The following is a 14,769-nucleotide window of genomic DNA, read 5'->3' on the forward strand; positions in this document are numbered from 1 at the left end:
ACCCAGGATTTAATTTTTGTTTGAAAGATCAAATGATTAAGGAGCAAAACACACATTGCAGAAGACCAATTTACATGTCAAGAATCATTAAAATAAGCTGCTGGACTTCCCTGGTGGTCCAGTGATTAATAAGAATCCACCTGCCAGTGCAGGGGATGTGGATTTGATCCCTGGTCTGGGAAGATTTCACATATGAGGGGCAGGAAGGTGTGTAACTAAGCGCATGCGCCACAGCTACTGAGCCTCTCATTCTAGAGCCTGTGAGCCTAGAATCTGTGCTCTGCAACAAGAAGCCACCTCAATGAGAAGCCCAGATACCACAAGAAAGAATAGTCCCCTTTTGCCAAAACTAGAGCAAGCCCATGTGCATCATCGAAGATCCAGCAAAGCCAAAAGAGAAGACAGCTAATGGTATGACTCGACACAAACCAGGGCTCTGTAACAACCTAGATGTCAGGAAGCATTTAACAAGAGGCTTCCTGTGTGCTGTTTTGGATCTGTCAGGAACCCTCTGACCCTTATTGATTCCTGAATACTCAGGAATTAAGAGGAGAGGCACGCCTTTGCCGGGGCTGAGGAATCCAGGCATTTCTCATTACAGTGATAAGTACCCTCTTCCTTTTTATGAGCCATAGGGTAAAAGGTGATCGTTTGCAACTCTCTCTTTGATAGGGATCATCTTATGTTTTGTAAGTCTGGAATTTTAATCTTTGTCTTTGCTGAGAATAACCACCTTGTAAGACAGTATATATACCCACGCCATGTTGATTAAAACACCTTTGCTCCATCAGAGCTTTGGTCCCCGTGTCTTTCTTTCTTTCTTTCCTTCTTTCTTTCTATTCCTTCTCTCTTTCTCTCTCTATATTTCTGGCTAATTCCTTGGAGCGCGGAGGCCCGCTGAGCTCACTTTCTTGCCCGGGCTTCTAAGACCCTCTCGAGAAGGCGCACTGTGCCTTCACCCACCCGAGAGGGCGCCTGGTGCCCACATGCAGCAGCGCGAACCCTAAGAACAGGGCTCTATTGGCTTTCCGCGTAAACCAGGGGACACCAGCCTCTCTCTCTCTTCCTCTCGGAACCACCAGGTTCCGGTCCATTAAAGTACCAACAAGCGCTATCAGCCTCTTTCTCTCTCTTACTTTCTTATCGTCGACTCCGGACCGCCAGGTTCCGGTCCATTAAAGGACCGACACCTAGAGGGGTGAGAAAGGGTGGGAGGTGGCAGGGAGGTTCAAGAGGGAGGGGACATGCGCACACCTGTGGTTAATTCATGTTGATGTATGGCAGAAATCAAACCAATATTGTAAAGCAATTATCCTTCAATTAAAAATGAATAATTTTTTTAAAAAAGCTGCTGAGTCCTTTACAATTGGCTGCTATTTCTTCTGCTCAACAATGGATGTGATATTTCTGAAGGAGACCTGCAACTGTCAGGACCTCTGACCCATAGTCCACTCTGCCTTTCTAGAGGAAGTGGAGGCATCAAAGTCGAGGAGTTGCCGCTGAGTGTGACACTGATGAGAAGTTAGAAGTGATTTATCTTACTTTCTTTAGGAAGCATATTCCAAGGCAGTCTTGAAGAACTCAGGAATGGCTGTACTGAAGGAATCATTTTCAATCTGTAACACAGTTTTGCCTGCCTCCATCCCTCCGGCATACTCTTACTTCTGTGATTTTTAAAATGTTAACATTTTTTGGTAAAACATTTGCCCCTTCTCTGTTTAACAGAAGAAACTGCATCTATTATATAACTTTTCAAATCCCCATTTCTTCCTTTTACCCATACATCATAGTCTAGAATAATTTTAAGGAAGTTGCTGATGACATTTCCAACTTCAAAAAAATCCTCATAATTACTTTATATTTGTCCTCGCTACCAAAATTTTTTGCTTCAATAGTATTCATGTAATTGAATACATATGAAATGTATTGAATATGAATGCATACTGAACTTATGGAATGTAAAAGAATATTCAGTTTATTATTCTTCATGTAATTTTAAATATTTGTGTTTCTTTTTAAGTCTATTATGGCCTCCTGTCAGGATTTGAGGATTAGTAAATGATATTTAAATTATGCACTCTAGTTTCCCTTACCAGAATCAACATAGAAAATGACACAATACAGTTCTTACTCTGCCCTCTGGTGGAGGCAACTGAGTATGCATTTTCTTTCTAGCCTTGTCTACTCTAGCATATAAATAATCATACCTAACACATATTAGGGGCTTCCCAGGTGGCTCAGAGGTAAAGAACCTGTCTGTTGACACAAGAGACACAGGTTTGATCTCTGTATCTAGAAGATCCCGTGGAATAGGAAATGGCAACCCACTCTAGTATTCTTGCCTGGAAAATTCCATGGACAGAGCCTGGTGGGCTACAGTCCATGGGGGTCACAGTCTGACATGACTTTGCGTACACACACACAACACATATTAAGCATTACATTGAACATTGTGGCAGGCATTGCATGCATCATTTACATCTCACAACAGTTTAAGGAATAAGGAAGTTGATGATCACAGAAGTCAGAAACTAGCATATGGAGGAAAGATTTGAATCCAAGAATGTCCAAATCCAAAGCCTATACTCATATTATTATGGCATGCTGCCTCCCATCCAGTATCTTCAGAGAAGAAGATAGCCTAACAAAACTATGCTTTGGGTCTCTGAGAGCTTCATGCAGGTTAGACCTGTCTTTAAGATCCATCCCTACTAATTTCTGTCTGTTTTACCTTGGTCATATTATGTAACATAGTTAAACCTCTGTATTCTCATCTTTGATTCTCAATGAGAATCTTTGTGGCCACATTTCAGAGGTCTTTGGTGAGAATTAAACAAAATAACCCATAAACACACAAAGTAAGTACCAATGCATTGTTGGTCTGATGACCATAATCTTGTTGAAAAATATTGTTTGCCCCAAACTCAAGTTTGTTGGACACATTTACTCTTGGTTCTTTTTTTTTTTTTAAATTATTTATTTACTTTTGGCTGCACTGGGTTTTTGTTGCTGTGTGTGGGCTTTCTTTAGTTGTGGTGAGAGGCTACCTCCTAGTTGTGGTGGGCAGGCTTCTTATTGTGATGGCTTCTTTTGCTGCAAAGTACAGGCTCTAGGGTGCACAGGTGTAGTTGCTACATGTGGGCTCAGTAGTTGCATTGTGTGGGCTCTAGAAAGCGGACTCAGTAGATGTGGTATACAGGCCTCAGCCACCCCACCACATATGCAGTCTTCCCAGACCAGAGATTGAACCGGTTGGTGTCCCCAGTATTGGCAGGCAGATCCTTAACCACTGGATCACCAGGGAAGCCCCTCAGTTCTTGTCTTTTACATGGCTTCCCCATAAATTTTAAATGCAATTTTCCTGGTAAAAAGAGACCTTCAGTTTTTTGTCATTGCAACTGAATGTTTCCCCTCTGTGAGTTTAGTGTATGATAGAGTTGCCTTTGTTGTCCTGTGTGTGCTTATGTGTTTAGTCGCTCAGTCGTGTCCGACTCTGTGCCACCCCGTGGACTGCAGCCCGCCAGACTCCTCTGTCCATGGGGATTCTCCAGGCAAGAGTACTGGAGTGGGTTGCGATGCCCTCCTCCAGGGGTTCTTCCCAACCCAGGGATTGAACCCAGGTCTCCCACATTGCAGGCAGATTCTCAACCATCTGAGCCACCAGGGAAGCCCTGTTTTCCTAGGAAGCAGCAAATGAGAATATGATATGGTCCCTGGACCTTTGTTCCTTGTCTATCATTCTATTCAAAGCCATTTGGGAATTCATCTCTTAATAAGAAAGCTGTATGAATTTATTAATGATTTATGTATGGTTTGGTTACAAATTTAAGATTTTTTTAAAAAATTTTAAATTTTCTCATTTATTTTTGGCTGCTCTGGATCTTTGTTGCTGTGCATGGGCTTTCTCTAGCTGTGGCAAGCGGGTCTACTCTCTAGTTGCAGTATGCGGGCTTCTCATTACAGTGACTTGTCTTAACTGTGGAGCACGGGCTCTAGGGCACACAGGCTTCAGGAGCTGTGGTGGGAGGACTCTAGTGCATGCGAACTTCAGCAGTCGTGGCACGCAGCCTCAGTAGTTGTGGCACACGGGCTTAGCCGCCCTACAGCATGTGAAATCTTCCCGGGCCAGGAGTCAAAGCCCCTAGCCCCTGCATTGGCAGGTGTATAACTACTGGACCACCAGGGTGGTCCCACTAGTTTCTTTCTGGGTCCAAATCTTGCTGACCAAAGGGCCTCACCAAGCTCGAAAAAGAAGTCATCATCCAATGAAAATTTTTTCAGTGAAGGAAACAGATGGTGTGATGGTGTACGGATCATAAAGTTCTTTTTAAATGCCTCAGAAACTCATGAAAAATAAATGGTGCACTTTTAAAAAAAATCCACACTTCTTGCAAGATTGTGGTGAGCAGGAATTTTTACATTATGTTAGTGAGTATGTAAATTGGCATGGTGGTTTTGAACAATAATTTGGTATTTTGTAGTAATAGCTTTAAAGATGTTCATTTCACTTTCAGAAATCTGCCCTTAAGAAAAAACAAGCAAAGCTTTAGCTAAACAGATGCTCATTATAGCATTATTGATGACCAGAAAGTTAGAAATGACCAATGTGTGAATAGTAGAGGATTGTTTATATAAATGCTTGTACTTATAGTAAGATTAACTACAGTATATTCATTAAAACTATTGGTTTAAGAGATGATTTGGGAAAATATAATACAATGATAGGTAGAAAAAGAAAACCAAAATACCGAACTATCCATACTATAATCTGTCTGTCTATCTGCAAATTATATATATATATATAAAAATACGCTATTTTCTTCCTATTTCATATTCTGTCTTCATATTCTAACAGAATTTTCTGCAACACTCCTGAGCTATTTCTTGCCTCCAGTAGGTCATATAATCAAGAATGGTTTGCACTTAACCAAAGCATTTCCACTACTGTTAGAATTTGTCATGTTCACATTTTCATTTTAGCCTATCATGGGGTATCAGTCTGAATATGGAAAAAAACCTAGACAACAAACAGGGTATGGATTCAGAAATTATGGTTGGCTATTTATTTCTAATATGTAGAAATAACATCATTATTTTCTAGATTCTTTTTCAGCCTGTTTTACCAAAAAGGGAGTTCTATACCTGACCTTAATCTACACATTGATCATTTTAAAAAGAGCCACATATTCCTTCAATAATAAAATTTTAATTCTGTTATTTATCTTTCGTATTTTCAGCTTCAGTGAGTTGTAACTGACAAGTAATAAACTGCATATTCTTAAGTATATAATTTGATAAACTTTGACGTATGTGTGCATGCCTGTGGCATTAGTTATCTATTGTTATGTTACAGATTACCTCCCAAATTAAGGACTTAAAACAATAGGCATTTGTTATCCTACAGATATTTCTGTGGGTCAGGAATTTGGGAGTGGTGTAGCTGGGTGGCTCAGGCTCAGGATATCTCATGTAGCTCCAGTCAAGATGTTTGAAGGGCTGCAGATGGTAAAGAACCTGCCTGCCAATGCAGGAGACACGAGATGTGGGTTCGATCCCTGGGTCGGGAAGATCCCCTGGAAAAGGAAATGGCAACCCACTCCAGTATTCTTGCCTAGAGAATTCTATGGACAGAGGATCCTGGTGGGCTACAGTCCGCAGGGTCGCAAAGAGTCAGACACGACTAAGTGACTAACACACACACACATACACACACACACACAGACATCTGAAGATTTGACTGAGGCCAGATAATCTGCTTCCAAGATGGCGCACACTCGTGGCTGTTGGCAGGAATCCTCAGGTTTTTGCTTGCTCTTGACAGGATGCCTTAGATTACACCTGGGGGAAATCTCTCCACGGTGGCCGGTTACTCTTCATAGAGTGAGTGAGCCAGAGGTGAGCAAACAAGAGAGAACTGCAGTGTTTCCTGACCAGGCTCCGAGACTGTCATCACCCCTCTTTATTCTACTTGTTAGATGTAAGTCACTAAGTGCAGCCCACACTCGAGGCAGGAAGATTAGGCTCTGCTCCTGGAAGGGAGGAGTATCGGAGAATCTGTGAGTGTATTTGAAAACCCACACATGCATGAAGTTAGCAACACAATCAAGATAATGAACATACACCATGTTAATTCAGATTCTAAGCCAAATGAAATGTTAATGTGCTTAATAGTATTTCAACTTTGATGGTAAAGTTTTTAAATTACACAAAGTATTTTCCCAAATACCACTGTTACCTTGTGTTCACAGAGGACCTTTCAGATTGAATTATTTTCAGAATGTTTTCAAAATTGTTCTTAGAGCAGTCAGCACATCTTTTATGCATGAGGCTGGTAAACATCCAGCAATTTTGGGCCAGAAATACAAAAATTCCTTATTTGGGAGATAAAGGGGAAAGGATGCAGCAGAGGATAAATAAGAATATGTCCATAAATTATGTTTCTTTATGTCAGGCCTCTGACTCCCTCATGACCTTATCAGAAAACATTATTTGGAACATCTAAAGAAAGATGTTTTTCTGACAAATACTGAAAATGTGATCTTACTTCTAGTATGCCAGCACCTCTACAGCAAGCACCCAGAGAGCACATTTTCTATCTCCTGAGTTTTTCTGAGAGCAAAGGGTTTCCTCTGTCATTGCTGCTCTCACAGCACCTGTGTGATGACCACAGCATCACAAACAACATCGCCGCCCTCCATGTAGTATGCACTTTGTATATATATCAGGCACTAAGCTGTCTCTTGAAAACATATTAGCTCATCTCTTTCTTATAAATCCCTGTAAGAGAGGAGTACTACCCTCATTTTAATTTTTTTTTTTTCTGTTAAGAATGTTGGTGAAATTAAGACAACCCATGGTCATTCATTCAATCATTTGTGCACCCTTCATTCAACAACTGAGTACTAGCTCCGTGCCTGGTACTGTTTAGGTGCTGGGGGTTTTGAAGGAACAAAACCGCTGAAATTCTCTACCTTCAGAATTACATGAAGGAAGTGACATTTAAATACAGACTGTTCAAAGTCTGGATTCCTAACCACCATATCAGTGGTTCTCAAACTTTTATGGGAGTAAACATTACCTGAGAAGCTTCGTAATAAAATATCGGGTGGCTGAAGTATTGGAGCTTCACCTTAAGCATCACTCCTTCCAATGAATATTCAGGGTTGATTTCCTTTAGGAGTGACTGGTTTGATCTCCTTGCTGTCCAAGGGATTCTCAAGAGTCTTCTCCAACACCACAGTTCAAAAGCATCAATTCTTTGGAATATTCAGGGTTGATTTCCTTTAGGAGTGACTGGTTTGATCTCCTTGCCGTCCAAGGGATTCTCAAGAGTCTTTTCCAACACCACAGTTCAAAAGCATCAATTCTTTGATGCTCAGCCTTCTTTGGCCACTTTATGCAAAGAGCCAACTCAGTGGAAAAAAACCCTGATGCTGGGAAAGGCAGGAGGAGAAGGGTATGACAGAGGATGAGATGGTTGGATGGCATCAGCAATTCAATGGACATGAGTTTGAGCAAACTCCAGGAGATAGTGAAACACAGGGAAACCTGGTGTGCTGCAGTTCATGGGGTCAAAAAGAGTTGGACATGACTGAGTGACTGAATAAGAACAACAACCTTCTTTATGGTCCAAATCTCACATCCATACATGACTACTGGAAAACCATGACTTTGACTATAGGGACCTTTGTTGGCAAGGTAATGTCTCTGCTTTTTAATATGCTGTCTAGCTTTGTCATAGCTTTTCTTCTAAGGAGCAAGCGTCTTAATTTCATGGCTGCAGTCACCATCCACAGTGATTTTGGAGCCCAAGAAAATAAAATAAGTCATTGTTTCCACTTTTCCCCCTTCTACTTGCCTTGAAGTGATGGGATTGGATGCCATGATCTTAGTTTTTTGAATGTTGAGTTTTAAGCCAGCTTTTTCACTCACCTCTTTCACCCTCATCAAAAGGCTCTTTAGTTCCTCTTTGCTTTTGGCCATTAGATTGGTTTTCATTGGCATTTCTGAGGCTGTTGATATTTCTCCCGGCAGTCTTGATGCCAGCTTGTGATTCATCCAGCCCGGCGTTCTGCATGCTGCACTCTGCATGTGAGCTAAGTAAGCTGGGTGACAATGTACAGCCTGATCATACTCCTTTCTCAGTTTGGAACCAGTCCGTTGTTCCATCACCAGTTCTAACTGTTCCTCTTGGCCTACATGCTTTTGAATAGCTGGATAACCCATGATGGCAAAGAAAGCGCTATTTTGCTCTATATTGGGGGTAGCTGTCCAAATTGGATAAAGCTGTATGAAACTGTGTTATCTGTTGAGTTGTGATAACTCAACAGTTATATATGTGATATCTGATAACTGTGTTATCTGTTGTTATCTGTTAAACTGTTGACTTGTTTGTTTGTTTTTGTGCTTCACAAAACTGGACCACATGAAAATCACCTGAGAACCTTTAAAAAATACTTGACCTTGGGTCTCAGCATCAGACAAATCTGATTAAATTAGTCAATATGGAGCTAATGAACCAAGTTGAAAAGCCCTTCTCTGGGCTCTTTCCTTCAGAATTGGTTCTGGTTGTACCATTCTTGTCACAACAGGGACCAAGCTGTCTACCAGCCAACTTGCTGTTCCCGTGCTAAAAAATCTCAGGATAATAAGAAATTCAACTCACGTGCCTGATGCATAAAGACTTAAAAAAAAAAAAAATAACACTTGTTGCAAGCAGGCATAGATGAATAAAATAATACACCCTGCCTCATAATATTGACCATAAAGATTGAAAATGATGTCAGTTTTAATGATCAGATCATGAAGTGACTTGAGGGTGGTCTTAATATTAAATAATTAAACTCCAAGTGTTCTTTCAGATTAAATCATTGTATTTATGAGGATGGCCTGGAGGTCAAATGGAAATGATTTAAAAAAAAATTCCAAAAGGCTATTATGCTCTTCAATATCATAATGCCTTTGGAAGAATTTTTTTTCTTTTCTACTGAGAACTCAAGGAAAATCTTCTAGGTCTTTACCATTTAAGAGCAGACAGATAGTAAGAGATATATTGAAATGTCTTTTATAGAGAGTCACAGTAACCTCAGGGGATTGTTAAGGAGAGCACCAGCAATTGTGTAGTATGTGTTAATAGTAACTGTATTTTAAGTTACAGAAAGGGAAAAAGATTTTTCTGCATGTCATCTTAAGGTCTCATTGAGTTTTTGATAATATATAAAAATCTTGAGTATTTTTGTGAAAGCTCTGTTTTCATCTGTAGGACTATGGCACCCGGGAATCTAATATATTTTTCAAGACCCTTTTTTCTTTAACCAGCTTTTGATTTCTTGCTCCTACTATCAAATCTCCGTAAGAAATTTTCCCTTCCCTTCTGCTTCCCACTGCAAAACCTGACTGCACTTCAGCTCAAGTATTAACAAATGGTCTTTTGTGAATGCCATCTTTTTCCTTGCTAAGCCCATGTTAATGTGTCAGTTTCTAGAATTTCCATAACCAACACCACTCCTTCCAGAGTTCTATTTTTAAACGTCCTTTCACTTTTGACTTGTTCTCCATTAGCCTACCCTGGTCTTTTGCCTTTTCTAGTCTATGAATAGAGGCAAGGGCAAAAAGATGCCGATGGATATGTTCATTTATACTTGACCTGAAGTGTTGTCAACCACAGGGAGTGCATCACACCTGGTGTATCCCAGTGAGAAAGTACAAAGGAGCAGCTGCCAACTTTTCAGAAATACAATTGCCTGCCCTTCTCTTGCAAATGGCTTCGTGATTTGGTGGAAGCACAGCAATTGAAAACCTTAGCTCAGTTGGGCTTGTCACCCACTTAAACAAAAGACTGCTGGCCGCTTTGACATGAACAATGTAGTCATCACTGCTAAGATGAGGTTGTGCTTTTCTTGGTTAATTTGAAAATTATTAAAAAAGAAAACTTCAAGCGTCTGTTTCAGTATGGAACTTAAAAAGATAGCTTTTGTTCATTTCATCATAAGTAGTTGTTGGATGCTCTGTGCCCTACAGGTTAGTAAAAATATTAGCAAAGGACAAGAGCAACTCATTTGAGATTGTTGTGCAGAAAGTAAAGCACATAGAGATGGAGCAGAAGAGATAGAAACAGGAGTACAAATGGGAGAATGAGACTTGGATGGAAAGAGTATCAATTTTTTTGCTTATATTTTCTAATTCAGTTCTCTTTAACACAGAATGATATGTAAGCCTCTTGAAATAAGGCAAAATAAAACCCTTTTTAGACTGTCCTTAATAGCCTTTTCTTGTATTTACAAAGTACCTGAAAGAATAGTATCTTCACCATTACTGTTTGGTTCTCTGCCCAGTGCAAACTTTCTCCTCCATTGCTATTCTAAACCTGTCCCTGCCAAGGTGACTGGTAATCCTGAGTTTTCTCCACGTTATCTGAAAATGTGGACCACTTCTATGTCAAAACTCGCTCCTCTCATAGTTTCTTGTCTCCCACCCTTGTCCCGTTCTCCATTTATCTCTTTTTTTTTTTTTTTTTAAATTGAAGAATAGTTGATTTACAATGCTGTTAATTACTGCTGTACAGAAAAATGACAGTTATTCATGCACATTCTTTTTCATATTTTTTCCAGTGTGACTTATCACAGGACGCTGAATATACTGTGCTATACTGTAGGACCTTGTTGTTTATTCATTCTATATATACCAGTTTGCATGTGCTCATCTTGAACTCTGGATCCAACTATCTCTCACTTGCCACCCATATGGCAACCACCAATCTATTCTCTATGTCCCTGATATGTTTCTGTTTCATAGATAGGTTCATTTGGGTCATATTTTAGACTTCACTTATAAGTGCTATCATATGGCGTTTGTCTTTCTGACTTCATTTAATATGATAATCTCTAGTTGCAACCATGTTACTGCAAATGGCATTTTGTTCTTTTCAATGGCTGAGTAGTATTCCATTGTATATATGTATCACATCTTCTTTATCCATTCTCTGTTGATAGATATTTAGGCTTTTCCATGTCTTGGCTATTGTGAACAGTGCTGCTATGAACATAAGGATGCATGTATCTCTTTGAATTATAGTTTTGTCTGGATGTATGTCCAGGAGTAGAATTGCTGGATCATATGTTGATTCTATTTTTAATTTTTTGAGGAACCTCCATACTGTTTTCCACAGCGGCTGTACCAATTTACATCCCCACCAACAATGCAGAAGGGTTCCTTTTTCTCTACATCCTCTCAGGCATTTGTTGTTTGTAGACTTTTAAATGTCCATCCATCTCTTTAGCAGCTCATTTTTTAAGTTGTCTTTGTGAGTTTGTCTTCCTTGGTTGCCTATAGATGTACTGTACCTTACTTCCCCATCTACTCTTCTGATTTGATACATTCTCCTGAACTTTGTTTTATCTACTCCCTAGAGTTTTAATCATTACCTCTGTTTTTTAATTGAGTATATTTGACATGCAGCCTTGCGTATAGCATGTTACTTCAGTACTTAACATGCATGCCTTGCTCAGTCGCTCATTGCATATTTGCACCCTTAAACAGCATCAGTCATATCCCCTACCCTATTCCCTGGTAACCATCATTTTACTGTCTTTTATGAGTTTGACTTTTTTATATTTCACACAGGTGTTATTATATGGTACTTGACTTTCTCCATCTGTCTTATCTCACTTAGCATAATGTACTCAAGGTGTATCCATGTTGTTGCAAATGGCAGGATGTCCTTTCTCATGGGTGAATAATATTCTACATATTTTTTATCCATTCATGAGTATTTAGGTAGTTTCTATGTCTTGGCTTTGAGAACAATACTGCAGTAAGCATGGGAGTGCATATGGCTCTTCAAAGTCCTTTTTTTATTTCCTTTGGCAATGTTATAGAATAACTCAGTTTTCCTCCTTCCACTGTAGGAAAAATCTCAGTTCTTCCCTACTATGAGTTCTTCCCTGTGAATCTCCTATTACTTCTCATAAAAGATACTTCACTCTGGTCACCAGATGTGTGGAAGTTTTTCCCCACACCAAGTACTTTTCTGACAGAAGCTAGATGTCTTATGTGCTTAGTCACTCAGTTGTGTCCAACTCTTTGTGACCTCATGGACTGTAGCCCGCCAGATTCTCCAGGTCAGAATACTAGAGTGGGTTGTCATGCTCTTCTCCAGGGGATCTTCCCAACCCAGGGATCGAACCCAGTCTTCCACATTGCAGGTGGATTCTTTACCAGCTGAGCTACCAGGGAAGCCCAGATTTGCAACTAGTGTCTAGATAACTACCTGGATAGTATCAAGTCCCGTAGGTTAAGGGCTCAGTCCCACAAGACCCCTCTCCCCCCTACTTTAGACACTAGTTGCAAACTCAGGTTGTCACCTGGGCTCTTGGCAAAATGGCTGTCGATTGGAAGTTGCAATGACCCCTTTCTCTTGTTTAATTAATTTGCTGGAGAGGCTTGGAAATGTTTTACTTTTTTACCAGGATATGTTGAAGGATGTGGTTGAACATCCAGATGGAAGACATGAGCAGGGCAATGTCTGTGGGAAGGAATACAGAGCTTCATGCCCTCTCTGGGCATGCCACTCTCCTAGCACCTCCACGTGTTCACCAGTCTGGAAGATTTCCAAACTCTGTACTTGTGGGGTTTTATGAAAGCTTCCCCACATATGCCTGAGTAATTGTTAACTACATTTCTATCACCCCTCCCCTCTCTGGAGGATGAGGAGTGGGGCTGAAAATGCCAAACTTCTAATCCTGGCTTGGTCTTTCTGGTGACCAACATCCATCCAGAAGCCCACTCAGGCTCATCTCAGTATAACAAATAAGAGCACTAAGGGTATTATCACTTAAGAAATTACAAGAGTTGGGGAGACTGTGCAAGATAATGGAGTAGAAAGACCCTGAGATCACCTCCACTCATAGGCACCCCCAAATCACAACTATTTGCAGAACAACCATTGATGAAGAATACCAGAGCCTATAACAAAAGATCTTCTACAAATAAGATGAGGAGGGACAGAATTGTGGTATAGTCAAATCCCATATCCCCAGGGTAGAAGGTTTCACAAACAGGAGAATAATTACAATTGCAGAGGTTCTCCCAAATGAGTCAGAGGTCTGAACCCCACATCAGGCTCTCCACTCTGGAGGTCCTGCATTAGGAAGAGAGCCCTTAGAGCATTTGGCTTTGAAGGCCAGAGGGGTTTACTTATGGACACGGGCTTCCCTGACAGCTCAGTTGGTAAAGAATCTGCCTGCAATGAAGGAGACCCCGGCTTGATTCCTGGGTCGGGAAGATTCCCTGGAGAAGGGAATGGCCACCCACTCCAGTTTTCTGGCCTGGATAATTTCATGGACTGTATAGTCCATGAGGTCTCAAAGAGTTGGACATGACTGAGTGACTTTCACTTTCACTTTAGGGCTTCCCAGGTGGTACTAGTGGTAAAGAACCCACCTGCCAATGCTTGAGACCTAAGAGATGCTGGTTCGATCCCTGGGTTGGGAAGATCCCCTGGAGGAGGGCATGGCAACCTATTTCAGTATTCCTGCCTGGAGAATCCCCATGGACAGAGGAGCCTAGCGGGTTGCAAAGAGTCGGACATGAGTGAGTGACTAAGTACAGCACAGCAAGTTTTTAACAACTTAAGTTCAAATGTATCTAAAGCTCTACATTTTAATCTATCCCACTTCATTTTATGTTCTTGATGTCATATTTTACATTTTATTTTGTATCATTGTTGTTGTTCACTCGCTAAGTTGTGTCCAACTCTTTGAGACCCCATGAAGCATGCCAGAAGCATGCCAGGCTTCCCTGTCCTTCACTATCTCCTGGAATTTGCTCAAACTCATGTCCATTGAGTCAGTGATGCTGTCCAACCTCAGTTGCCCTCTTCTCCTGCCCTTTATCTTTCCCAGCATCAGGATCTTTTTCCCAGTGAATTGGCTCTTTGCATCAGGTGGCCAAGGTATTGGAGATTCAACATCAGTCCTTCTAATGAATATTCAGGGTTGATCTCCTTTAGGATTGACTGGTTTGATTTCCTTGCAGTCCAAGGGACTCTCAAGAGTCTTCTCCAGCACCACATTTTGAAAGCATTAGTTCTTCAGCACTCCGCCGCCTTCATGGTCCAAATCTCACATCCATACATGACTACTGGAAAAACCAAGCTTTGACTGTACAGAAGCCTGTTGGAAGTCAGATCCTTAGGCAGCAACTTTTAAAATACACAAATGGATTGTCTTATGTGACTGTACATATAACTCACTGGCCACAGAGCTATGCAATAAAGGCATCTTGTGGGTAGCAATTGCAGAGATTGGGACTCCAGAGATGGAGTCCAGTGGCTTCTGTCCTTGGAAAGCCCCTCCGTCAGGCCTTAGACATGCAACCAACTAGAAGCCTGTTCCCCAGGCTGAAGCTCCAGAAGAAGCAAAAAGACCTCTGTGACATAAAGACTGGAGGGGTGTTTCAGTCTGCTGTCTGCACAGTGCCTCGGGGAGTGGAAGCTTGCCAAGAACGGTTGCTCTGTTTATCACCAGCCCATGGAACTCAGGGAAGCAAGTCCTGCTGGTTTGATTGCTAGGCAATCAAGGGGCTTTCCCTGGTGGCAACCACAAAAACCAAGGCCCTAGACATAAAACCTGGGCATCAGACACATGAAAGAGCCCTCCTCTTGGGGTGTGGCAGAGGGAGAGCACAAAGATGGTGCCTGTCTTCTGAGGTTCCTGGAGATTTCATGGAGCTCTCAGCTGTTGGTTTAGTTAGAAACCTGCCCCGCAGGCT

Source organism: Dama dama, chromosome 25, assembly GCF_033118175.1.
Source record: "Dama dama isolate Ldn47 chromosome 25, ASM3311817v1, whole genome shotgun sequence".
NCBI classification, from domain to species: Eukaryota; Metazoa; Chordata; class Mammalia; order Artiodactyla; family Cervidae; genus Dama; species Dama dama.